Source organism: Lissotriton helveticus, chromosome 12 (assembly GCF_964261635.1).
Source record: "Lissotriton helveticus chromosome 12, aLisHel1.1, whole genome shotgun sequence".
Taxonomy (NCBI): domain Eukaryota; kingdom Metazoa; phylum Chordata; class Amphibia; order Caudata; family Salamandridae; genus Lissotriton; species Lissotriton helveticus.
This window is the reverse complement of record NC_136073.1, coordinates 583,402,007-583,412,782: the sequence shown is the minus strand read 5'-3', so window position 1 is coordinate 583,412,782 and position 10,776 is coordinate 583,402,007.

The window sequence follows — 10,776 nt, the reverse complement described above, 5'->3', positions numbered from 1 at the left end:
AGTGTTTAAGTGCTTATTGTCAAGTTTTCGGACTCTTGGGGATCACAAACAAGTGCATTCACTTTGGAACCGTGCCGCTCACACAGAGAATCAGCACTAGCTGGCTCAAGTTTGTCTCTACGCACAACAAGTATTGTCCACGGGCATGGATCGTCACCATGAGGGTCCAGCCTGCCCGTCCATGACATTTGGCCTGCTCTTCGCGCCAGGCCGACTATCGGCAACATTGCTCTCTGTGCCCCCTTCAAACTTTTACACTGTGAATGGGACTCTTGGCACAAAACTTGAGAAAGTAAAACTTCAGCTGGACTTACCTGGGACTGTATCCAACCCACGTTCCATTGCGGTCGGCCTGAACTTTTGGCACTGGTTGGCACTTTATGCTTCCAAGAGCTATTTTCCTGTTAATTCTTTTAAAATTCATAACCCTGGGCCTACCTATTGGATTTTTGTCATTTTGGTCTTGTTTTATTTACAAAATTAAGCTCTATCTTTCTAACCTGGTGTGGAATCTTTTTGTGTGATATTTTTGCTGTTTTAATGTTTGAATGTTACACAAATACTTTACACATTGCCTATAAAGTTAAGTCTGATTGCTCTGTGCAGAGCCACCAGAGGTTAAGCAGAGGTTAATTTAGGGTGTGCTTGTGCTTTACTCTGACTAGGATTGTGGTTACTGCTTGACCAGCGCGTATACCCCAGTCAACCAAGAACCCAATTTCTAACACCATTCCTCAGCAAGATCATTGAAAAAGCAGTCTATGTTGAACTTCAATGTCACATCAATGCTAACCATCTCCTGTATGACTACCAGCCTTGCTTCAGATCACACTGCAGCATGGATACCACTATTTTACACATTGTTGATGATGCCCTCTTGATCAGAAATGAAGATGACCCTTGCCTTCTGGTATTGCTGGGCTGCTTATCCGCTTTAGACACAGTCAACATCCCATCCTCATAAGCACCGTGGAGTATCAAATAAGTTTCACTGGCAGTGTCCTTTACTGGTTCTCCTCCTACCTTTCCAACCAACACCAGTTTGTTCACATGAGCATCTTGAGGTCACAAAATATCCCAGCCACATGTGGGGTCCTCCTGGCTCCATAATGCCTCCTGTTATCTTCACCCTATACATTGAGCCGCTTGGTGTGCTACTCACAGATAACAGCTTCAAGATAACAGCATCAAGATTCACCAAGATGGGGATGATGCACAAATCTACTCGACATAATTCCTATTATTTGCCAAGGACAATAAAGAAGATACAGTACAAAACTGGCTCAAGACATGAACCTTGACAGCTTTGAATCCCAACTTTTACTGAATGCCAAGTCACTTGTATTCACCCTGTACACTAACCACTCCGTCAAGGAACACATTGGCAAACAATTCAAAGACAGCCTGGTGCCTTTTCTCTTTTCTAAAGAAAGTCAAGCCATTTCTTTCAGAGAGCAACTTCAGAACTGCTGTTCTTGCCCTTGTACGCTTGCATCTGGAGGGTGGAAATACTCTACCCCACGGCTCCACAGGTACTCCTTAGGGGTATACTGCTTGCTGCAGCAAGTCTCATCCAGAGCCTGAAGAAATATGATCATGCCACCCCCATACTGATGGAATTCTGTGGCTTTTCTTCCAGGATGCACAATCTTCAAAACTAGCTGCATCATTTGCAGAGCTATCATGACCAGCACCCTCATTTATCTTGCAGACTGTCTCACCATATCTGGTGGATCTTGGTTCGCCCACAGCTCGGACACCTGCAGACTAAGTAGTGGAGAAGAGGAAAAAACAAGACAGCCGTCCTTTTCCATCTATGCACCCAGAACATGGAACAATATCCCTGTATCCATGAGGACCGCCTCAATGCTGAATCAAATTAGGAAAGAGTTGAAGACTCTTCTCTTAAAAGGAAACTGCATCACAATATATTACCCTTTTTCATACCTGCTTTCTCTCCTCTTGCTCATTTAGCATATGCTTGTCTTTGATAATGTACGGTGTTCTGCTGCCTTTATGCTCGGTTCGCACTATAGAAATACCATATACATACAGACATACATACAAACATACTACATAAATACATACAAAGAGCAGTAAAACAACAACTTGCATTCCCCAAACATTGTGCGTGACCTCCTGAGTGACCCAAGCTGCCCCTTCGAAATTGAAACATTAAACGTATAAGCTGGCAATATGCAGTCAATCATGGGACAGCAGCAGAATATGCCAAAATGTTGTCAGCATCATCTTACCTGGATTAATCACTATGTTTATCCCTCTGCACTTTTACAATCATCAAAGCAATACCGCGCATAAAAATACACATTAGCACTGACAGCACAGTAAGTCTTGAAAGCTTAACTTACTTGGTACAGCGAAATAAAATTTCCCAACCCATAACTTTAGCTCCCAACTGCACAGAAGGCACCTCTTTTATCCTCTGTTTTAAAGTTGTCTTTATTAGTTCTAGCCATTTAACACAGCTTTACCTGTCTCTTCTGACTATTGATTTCCAAAACATTCATAGGAAATATGCATACGTAAAAGGGCTTTTTGATCAGCAGGTGTCACGCAGACGTCTGTTGAACTCTGTCATTCATATTTTTCTTCCGCCCCCCCCCACAGCATACAGCATGGGCAATGGTTCAACCTACTTGACCCTTTGAGTGACTGCACAAAGCTTGTGTACATTGCTACCATTTACATTCATTTTCATTAAGTCTTTATTGCGATTCATCATCATAAAATACAGTAATATCCAAAAATTAATGCAACTTCCCTTCACGTTAAAATACACCATCATATTCAAAAATCTAAAACTTAATACTATACCACGTCAGCAATAGTTAATAAATAGATATATATACATGTTAAAACAGTATCTTAAAAAACTGATTAAATATATAAACCAGCATAGAGACTTAATCTACGTCAGTTGTTTTACAAAGGGTGAGTAATCTTCAGAAACAAACAGGTATTACTATACCAACTCCAACCCCTGTTTAAAAGGGCCCATCTTTAGTCATTACACAGCTACATTTCCCCCCCATTTTTAAGGCGTAAAGCCCATGCCCAGCTCAAAAACTTTGTTACACCAATTACAGAGAGGTTGGAAGTGGCAGATTTCAAAATTCTCCTTGCAACCATCGCCGATCTTGTGTTCATGGGCAAGCATACCGGTTTCAGCCAGATACTTCTCGGCTGGGGGAATGCAGGGCATACAAATAAAAAGTGATAATGTTTTCACTATGATCTTGGCAGAATGCACACTTATCACTACTGGCAGGGTTCCATTTGCTTGTAAACCATCGTAGGGGTAATGTGCCTATCCTGAACTGATGATAGAGTTTCCGATCGTGAGGCTTCGTGATAAGATCCCAGTAACCTTCCAAGTGCGGTTCATCCTTAATATCAAGGAATTCCCTCAACAGTGACTGGCTGATGTGGGAGGAGAATCTCTTAGTTTTAACCAACTCCCAGTATGCTGCTCTGTAGGACCTTTTCGATGGAAATTCCGCAGCGTCTGGGTGTTCCCATAGATTCCTCATCCCCATCTCGGTCAACAAGGACCTAATTGCAGTCAGCCATGGGATCTTATGCGATCGGCTCAACCCCCTCACTTTCAGTAAGGCCTTGGCACACAACGAGAGTTCCGGAGTGATCCAGAGACGCCTCCAAAATGCCAGCGGTCTATAGCGTGCTACGTCTTCAAGCGCGTGACAGCCCAGATCAAGGAACAATGGTATTAGGGGGGACGATTGCGGCAAGCCTACTATAGATCTCATGAACTTATTTTGGGCTATGGAGAGTGGAGATAAATTACAAAAAACCCAGATTTCAGCACCATATAATATGGCTGGGCAAATTTTGGTTGTGTATATCTTGACAGTAGGGGCAATAGGTTTGGTTTGAGACAAGTTGTGCTCCTTAATCAGGGCACCGGCCATCTGGGCGTGCTTTAGTGCTAGCATTTCGACTTGGGGCTTCCAGCTTAATTTATCGTTGAATGTAACACCCAAGTAGGTAAAGACATCTGTTTGCTCCAATAGAGCGCTATCCATGTAAACACTCGCTTTAACTGGCTTAGACCTATGGAGCACCATAAACTTTGTCTTCCCTACGTTGACCACGAGCTCATGTTCGCGGCAGAACACCTCAAAACGAGATAGTGCCAACTGCAGCCCCTGTCTCGTTTTGGCTATAAGCAAGGTGTCGTCCGCGAACATGAGCAGTGGTACTTTCATGCCAGCTAACATTGGCGCATCAGTTGGGTGGTTTGCGAAGTACTGGACCACCCCATTTATGAATAAAGAAAACAGGGTGGGAGCCAGCACCCCTTTCCAACCCCTTTGCTGACCGTAAACCTTTCTGTGGTGTCACCTGGTTTGCCCCAACGAACCTGCGCATAGGTGTATTCATGAAATTTGACCAAAATAGCAACCAGACCTTGGGGCATCCCCATTTTCAGTAATGCCCTCCACAGTTTCACCCTTGGAACGAGATCGAATCCGGATTTTAGATCCACAAATGCAGCGAAAAGCATGCCCCAGCCTAAGACCACCTCCTTCCAATAAATTAATACAAATCTGAAGGACTGATCAATGGTCCCTGTATGAGACCGAAACACTGCCTGTAAGGGTGTTAAAATATCGGCTCGGTCATCCATCCCTGTATCCGCCCAAGTACTAATCTTGCCACGATCTTTAGTACAGCGTCGATTAGACTAATAGGTCTATAATTTGCTGGTGCGGAACGATCCCCCTTCTTGTAAATCGGTATGATCTCCGCACCAGACCAGGACTCTGGGAGCAGGGCTCCACTAACTATGGCATTTGCTAGTAGCTCTATGTATGGAACCCATAGGTCTTGGTCTTGTTTAAACAAATCTGCAGGGATGCTGTCTGGCCCCGGGGCCCTGCCACTCAGGACTATTTTTAACACAGACTCCACCTCTTTGCATGTGAACTTCAGTGGTTATTTTGATAAAATAGGCGGAACAAATTTGTCGCTACTATATGCAGCCTTAAACTGAGATTCGAAATAGGTCACCCATTGTTCAGGTTCAACATGGTTACTCGGGATTTGTGACTGCGGACTGTTCCCCCATTTAAATAGGTGCCAAAATTGGGTAATGTTTCTCCCATTACATGCCTGTAACAAATCCTTCCATCTTTCTTCATCCCAATCTCTCTTAGCTTGTCTCTGTGAAGCTTTGTAATTAGCTCTACACTGTTTGATGTTACCCTTTGACCTCGATCTAATAGCTTCCACAAGGGCTTTGTAAGCCTTTCTACAAGTGTTGTAATACCACGAACTTGGATTCAGGGGCCTAATCTTTTTGCAAGAGTTTTCTATAATGAAAAACGTTTTCAAACCCATGAAGAGTTTGTTGTGAACACCCGATAGGGCGGCGTTTAACGCCTCCTGGGACTTACAATCAGAGAGTGTTGACAAGGAACCCAAACCCTGACCCTAATCTGTGCAACATCACTGTCATTGTTAGCTACCCTTGCCCACTGAACCCTTTCTTAAATCGTTAGTAATGGTGACCGTTTCGGAGATTATATCACCTTCCCTCTGTAAAATACTACAAAAACGTCTGTCATTAAGTTTTAAGACCAGAGGGTTGTGATCGCTTTCTGGCCTCCTCTGAACCTCCATGTCTAAAACTGAGGGCCATAGTTCCACATTGACAAGAATGTAATCAATACGACTACCGGTTCTTCCATATTCGAATGTCATTGCACCCAGCCTATCAGACTGCGTCCTCCCGTTAACCGCCCTCAATCCCCTTTCCAAACAAAACCCCTTCAATTGAAGGGCGTCCTTAGACCATTTTCTTATGGGTTGTAAGTCCAATTGAGGGACGCCCCATAATGCATCCACATCCACACTAAGCCTTCCATCTTCAAAATTCTGGGGTTCGAAACAAGTATTAAAGTCGCCAGCAATGATCAAGTTACTAGTGTCTACATCTTGAATCAGATAACTTTCTAGAATTGTGATGACATTTGAACCTTTGCCACCCAGTAGGCCCCGCGAATAGACATTATATATTGTTATGTCTAGGCCTTTTGGTGAACTAACCCGTATGGCCATAATGTCCGGGCTTTCAATAATTAGCTCATCCACCCTTATCCCCTATAATTGCCTCATCCAACAAGTCAACCCACCAACTGGTCTGCCCCTCGGTCCCCTGGTAGCTGCTTTAAAAAAAATTAAATCGCCTGAATAATAAACTCCTTCTACAGACCACGTCTCCTGGGAGACCCACACATCAGTTGACTCTATATATGTTGACCAATCTGTGGACTTAGTTTTTGTTTCTAATCCCGCTATGTTCCAAGAGGATAGAGTCATATATGGCTTCGAGGGACTAGATCCTTCATTCGCAGTGCATATCAGAACCTCCTCTGTATTCCCATGAACTGATAAAGGGAGACCTGTGCTAGGGGTTCTTAAAAGGGGTGGGACACGGCCATCTGTTTTTTCCGAGTTGACTAGTACTGCTGCAACATCAAATTTAGTGGGATTTTCACGCAATTCACTGCCCATTGCGCGCACTCCTGGTGCCAACTATCGGTGTGGCACGTAGAGATACACTCTCGCTTCCCAGGATGTTACTAGTACAAGTTGCAAGATTCCTATCAACCACCTTTTTAACCCCACTACCTACAAACCACGGTAAGGTGTCACTCCCTCTCAGTCAGTCGATATCTTCGAGAGTTGATAGTAACTCGAAACGATTGTTGGTTTGTACAGGATAATCAAACAGATTGTAAACCCTGTTAGGGACCCACGCTTCCTTATATCTAGGCATCTTCCGTGGATTATAGAAAAACCCTAGGGGAAGTAGTTTGATTTCCTCAACTGCAGGGGGATAGTGACCAGCCATCTCTAAAATATATTGTACCAAGGAGGGTGTCCTAAAACTCAGTACCACACAATCGCCAGCCATAGATTTATGTGAGTGGCCTACCCAATTAATTTGTTGCACCATTTTAAATTCATCAAATAATTGGTGTCTAATGCCTGTCTTTTTGCTCACTAAATGGAGAGCCTTATTTTTTAGCGTTGACCAGTGCTCTCGAGTACCCGGAGGAAGTGGGGTCACATTGGCTAAGACAACCATGTAGGGCGTGGCTTCAGGGGGGAGATGGAGACTGGGTAGCATGTTGGGGTCGCCTTCTATTCCCGGCTCAACCTGCCTCCTTCTATTACCTTTAACCCCACATTGTTGCACCAACGTTATAGAGGTACCATTGTTTGAACTTGAAGTAGGAAGGCAGGCTGAACTTGTCACCTGTTGTGCAAAGTTATGACTTGTTTGAGCATTTACCAAATTTCCATGCTGCATGTTAGGTACAGCCCCTGAAGTGTTACATTGGACCCCCCCATTAGCATGGATGGTAGATTGGGCAAAATTCCTTTGGTTGCTACAGGATAGGCATTGTTCGATCTTGTTTAGCCTTTCATCAACTAAGTCTAATCTTTTAAATATCTGATCAATAAGGGCTGCTATTTGTTCTCTTAATAGTGAGCACAATTCCTCTGAATTGAACTGAATATTTGTGCGTGGTGCCTGCTTGGGTTGAGAAGGTATTAGTATCGGTGTTGGATTTACAACAGAATTAGCATCCGAGATGTTAGCACCCGACTTCCCAAAGACACGTACCCTACTAGATTCATTAATAACGGCCAGTGAATTTTTTTTTACTGTACTACGACCTTTCCTTTTTTTAGTGGGCGGTTCATCCCCTGATCACCCCGTAGCTTTCTTCCCCCTAGTCTTTACCATAACAATGCTCTGTGTGCTACGCTGGACTTGCGGGTACCTGGAGTGGGGGACGAAGACTCCTCACATGTGAAGCTGGAAGGTGATATATCACAAGCAGGTTCTAATTCATTACTTAACAATGGTTGGGGTATCAGGGCACTGGACAGAGAGCCTCCCCGGGATGGTGCAGGTTCCAGCGAGAGCCTTCGCTCTGTTTTCTGTATCTCATGCAATAATACGGATTCTGCTCTATTTAGGAAAGCATCTAATATTCCCAACCTTTCTTTTAATCATTATTAGGAGACCTCAATGCCACACAATTAACGGGAACCAGTCTGACTAATAAAAGAATCCCTAGGCAAAGGTGTAATGCTTACAGTTCGCCGCAATAAATGTCAGTAATGTGGCCCGGCCTCCTCTGGGCTCTAACAGGTGCGGAGGGGCCTGCCACGCCCGCGCGCGTCCCGCGCTGCGGGAGGCCTCAGGTGTTTTTGAGCGCCTCCTGGTGCTGTGCTCTGACACGTTGGTCTGCGCCACTAGAGGATTCTGGGGGATGTAGTCCCCGTCCGCTTCTTGGCGCGGTGATGGCGGTGGCGGTTGTGAGAGGCAGTGGCAGTCCCACCTTGGACTGAATTAAAAAGAACCAGCAGGGCAGCGGTGAGTGTTCCAAATGAGGGGGGCAAGAAGAGCAAAGGTCCCGCGCTGCAGGAGGCCTCAGGTGTTTTTGAGCGCCTCCTGGCGCTGTGCTCTGGCGCGTTGGTCGGCGCCACTAGAGGATTCTGGGGGGTGTAGTCCCCGTCCGCTTCTTGGTGTGGTGATGGTGGTGGCGGTCGTGAGAGGCAGTAGCAGTCCCACCTTTGACTGAATTAACAAGAACCAGCAGGGCAGCGGTGAGTGTTCCAAATGAGGGCAGCAAGAAGAGCAAGGAGAACATAGTTCCTTTCTCAACACTGACTAAATTGCTTTAAAAGTGTGATTTTTAGGTCTGGCGTTAGTCGAGACCTCTTGATTTTACTAAAATCCCGCTCCCTTCAGTGATCTGCTGTTGTGTTTTTAACAGTTTTCTTCAACCCACTACCACATACAGCAAGTGGCATTGTGTCACCCCACTTCAGCTATTAGCAAACGTCCCTGTGAATAACAACATTATGCGCTTTCACAAAGCTCAAATCCACACAAAGTAGTTCCCCTCAGTATCAGTGGCTTCTATGGCAAAGTAAGCTTAGTGAGGCCATGAAAATATTTTTGCTTTTAGCCAATGTTTATTTTTCATATTGGTGAGGTCTCAAAAATTGAGTTTTGCAAAAACCGTGACAAAACAAAGCAAGCTTCGAAAACGGTAGAAGGCTGGCAGCCAACGCTATGGCTGTTGACTTTGGCAGTAATTGTTGAAATTGCTGTTACAAAGTGCTTGAGTGACATTGGAGCTGCCTGTAATCTGAATGAGTGGTTGGTGATATTATTTCTTGTCACCTTCACAGAAAATAAAATTCAAATGGATGGCACACTAAAAAGCTTGTGTATTAATAAAAAAAAACGCGCTAGTAAAACAACCACATCAGGGATTTTTTTTTAACATTTAACCATTTTATTGTAAGCATAGGGTGGTCTATTTCCTTTTTTATTTTTGTGGCATATGCTTGAAATAGTAAATGTAAAAAAAAATGCGCCAGCATGAGACTCATTGGCTTCCCCAATGCTGTTTTTCGGTTTTAATAGCGCATACTCGACCCAAAGGTTTTAAAGCGTTTTACAGAAGGTCACATTCACAAGTTTGTTTTCTGTCGGTCCTCCATGACGGATAGAAGCCGAAAACGTGACGAAATAAAGAATATAGGGGCATATTAGCAAAGGGCCATATCGCCGCTTTAGCAGCACTTTTTGCAGCTAAAGCGGCAATATTTTTATCGCCCTATTAGCAAGCTGTCGCTAACAGCAGTTAGCGACAGCTTTTAGGCGATAGCGACCGATTTGGGGCCCACTTTGCATGTCAGCGATATTTATCGCTAATGACATGCAAAATGGGCGTACCCAAACTGTTAGCGACCGAAAGCAGTCGCTAATACAGCTATCGCCTTTAGCAAGGCAGGCATAGCGATAAAAAAAATCACGCTAAGCGCGATTATCGCTATAATCTAACGCCTGCTAAAAACATGACTTACCTGTCTATCCAATGGGAGGTGGATTTTCAGGTTAAGTCCAAATTGGCGTTAATGCGTGAATATCGCTGGATTTCCAGCGATATTCACGCATTTCCCTACTATCGCTGGATATTTTATCACAATGGAGAAAAACGTTGCTAATAGCATGTTTTCTCCGCTAACATATCCAGCAATACACAGCGATAAAAAAAATGCGCAAACGCATTTTGCGATAAATATCGCTATTTCTTGCTAATATGCCCCATAGTACCTTGCAGATTGTTAGAAAGGCAAACCCGGGGGCAGCAGAAGGTGTCTGACTGACCACCCCTAGGTCTATCCCTCCTTCAGAGAAGGGACCGAGCGATGTTGAGGGGCCTTCGACGGAAGGGCCCTCTCTTAGAATCGTACAGCAGAGTAACCACACCACTACAAAAGTACACCACACGTTGGTAGAGTTTTCAAGCTTTATCTGGCAAAAAGTAAGGTTTCAATATATACAGCAGCTCCTAAGATCTGGAAAGTCTCGTGACAAAGGAGTAAGGTAGCGGGACAGTCTTATAGCTGGTTGCTTGCAAGGAGACCCTGCGCACAGCTCTCAATCCTCGAGCTGGGGGGTTCCGGAAGGTTGGACCGCGGCAGTGCCAGCAGGTTCCAAAGATGGTTCAGCGAGTGTGGACCGCGGCAGCGCCAGCAGGTTCCAAAGATGGTTCAGCGAGTGTGGACTGCGGCAGCGCCAGCAGGTTCCAGGATGGTTCAGCGAGTGTGGACCGCGGCAGCGCCAGCAGGTTCCAAGATTGTTCAGCGAGTGTGGACCGCGGCAGCGCCAGCAGGTTCCAAAGATGGTTCAGCGAG